A 7,011-nucleotide genomic window follows, 5' to 3' on the forward strand; every position below is an offset into this window, starting at 1 on the left:
CAGAAGCGTGAACACCGCCGGGTTAGGGGACGAGTCCCTTTTCACCCGGGCTAACGAGGACACAGGTCGGGACGTCACGGACGTGCCACGGACAGGTCGGCCCGTAAGGAAAACGCCAGAGGCAGAGCCACCCGAACCCCGACCCCCCCCACCCCCCCCACCGGGGGAGGGGGGGGGGGAACGCATGTAACAACAACCTCCCTCCGCTCGCGCACGTAACGGAACAGAACAGACACCTTTCCGTGATCCGCCTGCGCAGGGGGTGAGAAAAGAAGCGAAAACGTGGGCAGCCAAAGCGGAGAGAACCCACCGGCAGCCACGCTCGCTTCTTTCTCGGGCGCAGGGGACCACGTTCCTGGCCAGGCCAGGAGCGGAGCCGAAACGAACCGAAACGAACCGAAGCGGGGGAGGAGAAGCTTGTGCACGGAGAACGGGCACTCAACCGCAGCGAACCCACCGACCGGATCTCACCGAGACAGCGACCGGGAACCGTCTGCTTTTAGGAAGACGGAGGCCAGGGGGCACCCCCCCACCTACGAACCTCCAACCGCGGTCCCGCCTGAGAAGGCAGGTCCGACAGATAGGAATAGCGACCCTCAGACAGGCGTAGCCCCGGGATGGACCCGGGGCCGCAATGTGCGTTCGAAATGTCGATGATCAATGTGTCCTGCAATTCACATTAGTTCTCGCAGCTGGCTGCGTTCTTCATCGACGCACGAGCCAAGTGATCCACCGCTAAGAGTTGTACTCTTTTATTTCAGGCTCAGTTTAGGTCTTTCACCACGACTACAAAGACAGGTTTAAAAGGTTTCACCAACCGGTCAGGCGCCCCCGTCTGCGAGTGTTGAAACGGGCGCGGGGTTGCGCTTTGCCCACACGCCCCACGTGGCAGACGAGTCAGTCTTTGAACCGCGGCCCTCCGCGCCCGCCCCGTCCGACCCCTCGAAAGGGGTGGAACTCACGTAGCGTGGGCCAAGCCCTAGGTACCTGCCGGGGGTCCCCCTGAGACTCCTTTCTGAGAGAGAGAAGCAGGGGAACCGGCTGCGCCACCCACCACCACCACGCCCCAGGACGCCGGTGGGCGGACGAACACAGGAAGGGCCATGGCCTGCCCCACGAGGAGCAGCGCTCGCAACCCCCCCCGGAAAGTCCGCTCGTCAGCGAGCAAGGGGACGGGGATGAATGACAAGGACAACAAAATAGGAAAACCCCTCGCGGTGGACGGAGGCAGCGGCCGTGCGAGCGAGAGGGAGGGCGCGGGACGGACCCGTACGACCCGCTCGACTCGCAGGCGCTTCTCCTGCCGGCAAGGTGAGGGGAAACCGGCCTTCGCCCGACGAGCGGGGACGCCGAGTTTTTTGAACGACGCGTCTCTCGCGCTGGAACCCAGAGAATACCGGGGCCTGCGGGGGGGGGGTGCTGAAGGACGACGCGGAGGAAGAGGCGGAGGACGAGGAAGGGGTGGGAGGGACTAGGCTCCTCCTTTATGCCTTCTGTCCAGCCTGACCTGCAAGCGACCACGTGTAACAGCAACCCCGAAGACCCTTTCGACCCTGGGCCCCGACGCGGGGGGACGGCGAAGTCGAGGGGGTCGGGAGAGGAGGCACGCCGGACAGCGTTACCCGTTAATGATCCTTTCGCAGGTTCACCTACGAAAACCTTGTTACGACTTTTACTTCCTCTAGATAGTCAAGTTTGATCGACTTCTCGGCGCTCCGCCAAGGCCCGCGAGGAGCCCCGGCGGGGCCGATCCGAGGACCTCACTAAACCATCCGATCGGTAGTAGCGACGGGCGGTGTGTACAAAGGGCAGGGACTTAATCAACGCGAGCTTATGACCCGCGCTTACTGGGAATTCCTCGTTCATGGGGAATAATTGCAATCCCCAGTCCCCATCACGAATGGGGTTCAGCGGATTACCCGCACCTCTCGGTGTAGGGTAGGCACACGCTGATCCAACCATTGTGGCGCGCGTGCAGCCCCGGACATCTAAGGGCATCACAGACCTGTTATTGCTCCATCTCGCGTGGCTGAACGCCACTTGTCCCTCTAAGAAGTTTGACGCCGACCGCGGAGGGCCGCGTAACTATTTAGCATGCCGGAGTCTCGTTCGTTATCGGAATTAACCAGACAAATCGCTCCACCAACTAAGAACGGCCATGCACCACCACCCACAGAATCGAGAAAGAGCTATCAATCTGTCAATCCTTTCCGTGTCCGGGCCGGGTGAGGTTTCCCGTGTTGAGTCAAATTAAGCCGCAGGCTCCACTCCTGGTGGTGCCCTTCCGTCAATTCCTTTAAGTTTCAGCTTTGCAACCATACTCCCCCCGGAACCCACAGACTCGTGGTTTCCCTCACGCTGCCCGGCGGGTCATGGGAATAACGCCGCCGGATCGCGGGTCGGCATAGTTTACGGTCGGAACTACGACGGTATCTGATCGTCTTCGAACCTCCGACTTTCGTTCTTGATTAATGAAAACATTCTTGGCAAATGCTTTCGCTTTCGTCCGTCTTGCGCCGGTCCAAGAATTTCACCTCTAGCGGCGCAATACGAATGCCCCCGGCCGTCCCTCTTAATCATGGCCCTGGTTCAGGAAACCCACAAAATAGAACCGGAGTCCTATTCCATTATTCCTAGCTCAGGTATTCAGGCGAGAAGCGGGCCCGCTTTGAACACTCTAATTTTTTCAAAGTAAACGCTCCGAGCCCCGTCCGGACACCCAGCCAAGGGCATCCGGGGGGCACCGGGAGACAGGGTCTGAGACAGGCGGTGGCACGCCTCGCGGCGGACCGCCAGCCCACTCCCGACATCCAACTACGAGCTTTTTAACTGCAGCAACTTTAATATACGCTATTGGAGCTGGAATTACCGCGGCTGCTGGCACCAGACTTGCCCTCCAATGGGTCCTCACCCATGGGTTTAGGATACGCTCATTCCGATTACAGGGCCTCGAAAGAGACCTGTATCGTTATTTTTCGTCACTACCTCCCCGTGTCGGGAATGGGTAATTTGCGCGCCTGCTGCCTTCCTTGGATGTGGTAGCCGTTTCTCAGGCTCCCTCTCCGGAATCGAACCCTGATTCCCCGTTACCCGTGGTCACCATGGTAGCCGACTATGGTACCATCGAAAGTTGATAGGGCAGACATTCGAATGAGACGTCGCCGCCGCGGAGGGCGCGCGATCGGCCCGAGGTTATCTAGAGTCACCAAAGCGGCCGGGGGGCCCGAGCCCCCCGGATGGGTTTTGGGTCTGATAAATGCACGCATCCCCCGAAGGGTCAGCGCTCGTTTGCATGTATTAGCTCTAGAATTACCACAGTTATCCGAGTAACGTGTGGAGCGATCAAAGGAACCATAACTGATTTAATGAGCCATTCGCAGTTTCACTGTACCGGCCGTGTGCACTTAGACCTGCATGGCTTAATCTTTGAGACAAGCATATGTTACTGGCAGGATCAACCAGGTAGTTTGCACCGTGGTCTGGGATGAACCACGAGTGACATCCGCCTCCCCTTCCGGGGGCTAGGAAGCAGCGGGTTGTAAGTGCGTGCGCCGTCAGGTCCAGACGCCATACAGGGCTACCCAGGACAGCTTCCGCGGCCAGTGTAAACGTGCTCGCGCACCGCCCTCTGGCCTTCGGACGCCGACCTCTCACCTTGATGCAAAGCTGTCCCATCCGGTCATGCCCGCACCGTACCCCGTCCACCTCCTCCGGAGGTGCGGACGGCCGACTCCAGGTGCTTTCGGCGTTCCCTCTCTTCACGCCGTTTTGATTTTCGTGGGCCGCTGGTGGGGGGACAAGGGAAAGACCTCGTCGAATTCCCTCCCCCCTAGCCTCGCTCAACCTACGTTTCGTGATGTAACCAAGAAGAGTGATTCGTGGGCCCAGGTAGGTTTGAAGAGGAGGCCAACAAAGCAGGGCACTCCCTTCCTCCCAAACCACAGACACCAGTATAGGACAACTGAGTAGACAGACTGGCCGTCTGAGTCTCCCCCAGAGAGTTCTGGGATGGGTTACAAATAACCCCCACCCCCCATCAGAGGCTTGACCCGCTAGAACCAGGGAGGATCTGTCAAAACCGCTCTCCACATCAGAAGTTCTGGATCAGCCGGGGCTGGTCGGCAGACGTCCACCTAAGGCCGTGGCCTAACCCCGTGTGGGGGGATAGCGCTCGCACCCGTACACGTGGACACCCGCTCGTCAAATGGCTGGCTCCTCACTTACCGTAGGGGGAATGGTTTGCCTACCCCTGGCGGGTCTGGTACTCCACTCTACCAAACAAGGAAGCAACACACCAATAGACCCCTGCAACACCGGGCAGCTTTGGGCAGTGTCACTACACTCCTCCTTGTTCTTCACGTTCCTTCCGTGGTGATTTTTTTTTTTTTTTCGTGGCCATTGCCGTGCATGGCTTCCCCATCGCTTTGCATGCTCTCCATTGCCTCGTGCTGCTTCACCATTGGTCTCACCTGGAGACCGAAGCCGCTCTCCCAGTAACCCGATGGTACCTGGCCAGAAAACCCCGTGCCCGATTTCATCTAGGACAAGGGCCAAACCACAGACCGTGCCCGTCCAGGGTCAACCCCTGGTCGGACAGGCCTGGTGGGTCGATACCATGGATGTGGCAGGCCGACGAGAATCCACTGGTACATTTACAAACACGCCCACCCTGGTGGCATGGCTGTACGACCCATCGTCGAAGCACGCTGCGGCGGACTGAGCCATTGGATCCAGTTGCCTGGGCGTACACTCAGCCCAACAGACGCACTCGGGTCGGGGAGAGCAAAGCAGACTGTGTGCCTGGATGTGCCCACTTCCATAGGGGAATCGGCATGATGGTTCACTTAACCCGAGGAGGGCTCCCCTCGCGGGATAAGCACCCCCCTCGGGGGATGGGGGGGGGGGGGGGGCATCCAGAGCACACCACTTTCCGGTAGGGGACAGGCGTTTGATCATGTGTCCGAGGGAGAGCTCCCCTTGCCGGCCGAACACCCCTCGGACTCCCCTTGGGCTTCCAGAGAACGCCACTGGATGAATTTAGTGCTTGGACCCCATTGATTCTCTTTGCTCTCCCATATACCCGACGGGACCTATTTGCAAAACCCCGTGCCAACCAGACCTCCAGGAAGGGGGCTGGCGGCTAACCATGCCCAGCAGGGTGCACCCTGGTCGGACACTTTGGGAGGGTCGAGAGCCTGGAAGTGCCACCCGGGGGAGTAATTCTGATTTCCGTTTTAATGCACTCAGGGACAGCCCGAGGACCTCTGTAGTGCACCTGAGGCGGACTGAGCCGTCGGGTCCAGGGGTCTGGAGTTCGGAACCTCCAGGGTTCACCTGGCTGTTCTCTTAGCCCGGCAGGGTGCACCCTGGTCGGACACTTTGGGAGGGTCGAGAGCCTGGATGTGCCACCCCGACGAGTAATGAGTTTTCCCTTCGTATCTCTTCCGGACCAGGTCCGATTCGCACGAAACTCGCTGGGCATGGCCAGGAGCGCCCCCTGCTGCCCACGCCACCGTCCCCGCGCTTCTACTCCCGAGGGCCGAGGAGACAGCGAAGCGTGGGTCGGGTCGCCTGCTTCCAGGGTCTCCCTGGTACTCTCCAGTCTCCCGAGTCCATCGGGTCCGACCTCGTATTTTTAGCCCAGACGGGGAATGAGAAAGGGGCCCCCGACCGCCCGAGGGCGGGCGCTCGCTTCTCAGCCTAGGAACGTCCGATTCCCACGAAACTTTTACGCCAGACGTTCCTGGCAGCGAGCGCGTTCAAAGGTGACCCGCGCTGCTTCTCTCCTCCCAAGGGCCGAAGAGATATTCGTCTTCAAACCCGACCGGCCCTGTGTTTGCCGCCCCGGCGGTTTTAAAAAATCATAGCGTAAAAACGGTGGGTGCGCTTCGCCTGCCGCTTGGACAGCGTTAAACGGCAGCCCCGGCTCTTTCCAAAGGGCCCTCAACCGACTTTCTGCTCCCAAGGAGCCCAGAGATATGAAACCGAAAAATCAAAACCCCGTGCCAACCAGACCTCCAGGAAGGGGGCTGGCGGCTAACCATGCCCGGCAGGGTGCACCCTGGTCGGACGCTTTGGGAGGGTCGAGAGCCTGGATGTGCCACCCCGACGAGTAATGAGTTTTCCCTTCGTATCTCTTCCGGACCAGGTCCGATTCGCACGAAACTCGCTGGGCATGGCCAGGAGCGCCCCCTGCTGCCCACGCCACCGTCCCCGCGCTTCTACTCCCGAGGGCCGAGGAGACAGCGAAGCGTGGGTCGGGTCGCCTGCTTCCAGGGTCTCCCTGGTACTCTCCAGTCTCCCGAGTCCATCGGGTCCGACCTCGTATTTTTAGCCCAGACGGGGAATGAGAAAGGGGCCCCCGACCGCCCGAGGGCGGGCGCTCGCTTCTCAGCCTAGGAACGTCCGATTCCCACGAAACTTTTACGCCAGACGTTCCTGGCAGCGAGCGCGTTCAAAGGTGACCCGCGCTGCTTCTCTCCTCCCAAGGGCCGAAGAGATATTCGTCTTCAAACCCGACCGGCCCTGTGTTTGCCGCCCCGGCGGTTTTAAAAAATCATAGCGTAAAAACGGTGGGTGCGCTTCGCCTGCCGCTTGGACAGCGTTAAACGGCAGCCCCGGCTCTTTCCAAAGGGCCCTCAACCGACTTTCTGCTCCCAAGGAGCCCAGAGATATGAAACCGAAAAATCAAAACCCCGTGCCAACCAGACCTCCAGGAAGGGGGCTGGCGGCTAACCATGCCCGGCAGGGTGCACCCTGGTCGGACGCTTTGGGAGGGTCGAGAGCCTGGATGTGCCACCCCGACGAGTAATGAGTTTTCCCTTCGTATCTCTTCCGGACCAGGTCCGATTCGCACGAAACTCGCTGGGCATGGCCAGGAGCGCCCCCTGCTGCCCACGCCACCGTCCCCGCGCTTCTACTCCCGAGGGCCGAGGAGACAGCGAAGCGTGGGTCGGGTCGCCTGCTTCCAGGGTCTCCCTGGTACTCTCCAGTCTCCCGAGTCCATCGGGT

General features: G+C 60.3%; 2 non-coding genes across 2 annotated transcripts; both read right to left on the reverse strand.

The window, feature by feature from the left end:
* Positions 1–590: 590 nt before the first annotated feature.
* On the reverse strand, positions 591–744 carry LOC145656876 (5.8S ribosomal RNA). Its single transcript, XR_014122466.1, has one exon. It is a non-coding gene; the product is annotated as a 5.8S ribosomal RNA (ribosomal RNA).
* An 882-nt stretch (positions 745–1,626) lies between these two features.
* LOC145656892 (18S ribosomal RNA) lies at positions 1,627–3,465 on the reverse strand. The gene has a single exon (XR_014122482.1). It is a non-coding gene; the product is annotated as an 18S ribosomal RNA (ribosomal RNA).
* Between the last annotated feature and the right edge of the window lie 3,546 nt (positions 3,466–7,011).

This window comes from Electrophorus electricus, unplaced genomic scaffold (genome assembly GCF_041902795.1).
Source record: "Electrophorus electricus isolate QZ-2024a unplaced genomic scaffold, ASM4190279v1 Scaffold95, whole genome shotgun sequence".
In the NCBI taxonomy this organism is placed as follows: Eukaryota; Metazoa; Chordata; class Actinopteri; order Gymnotiformes; family Gymnotidae; genus Electrophorus; species Electrophorus electricus.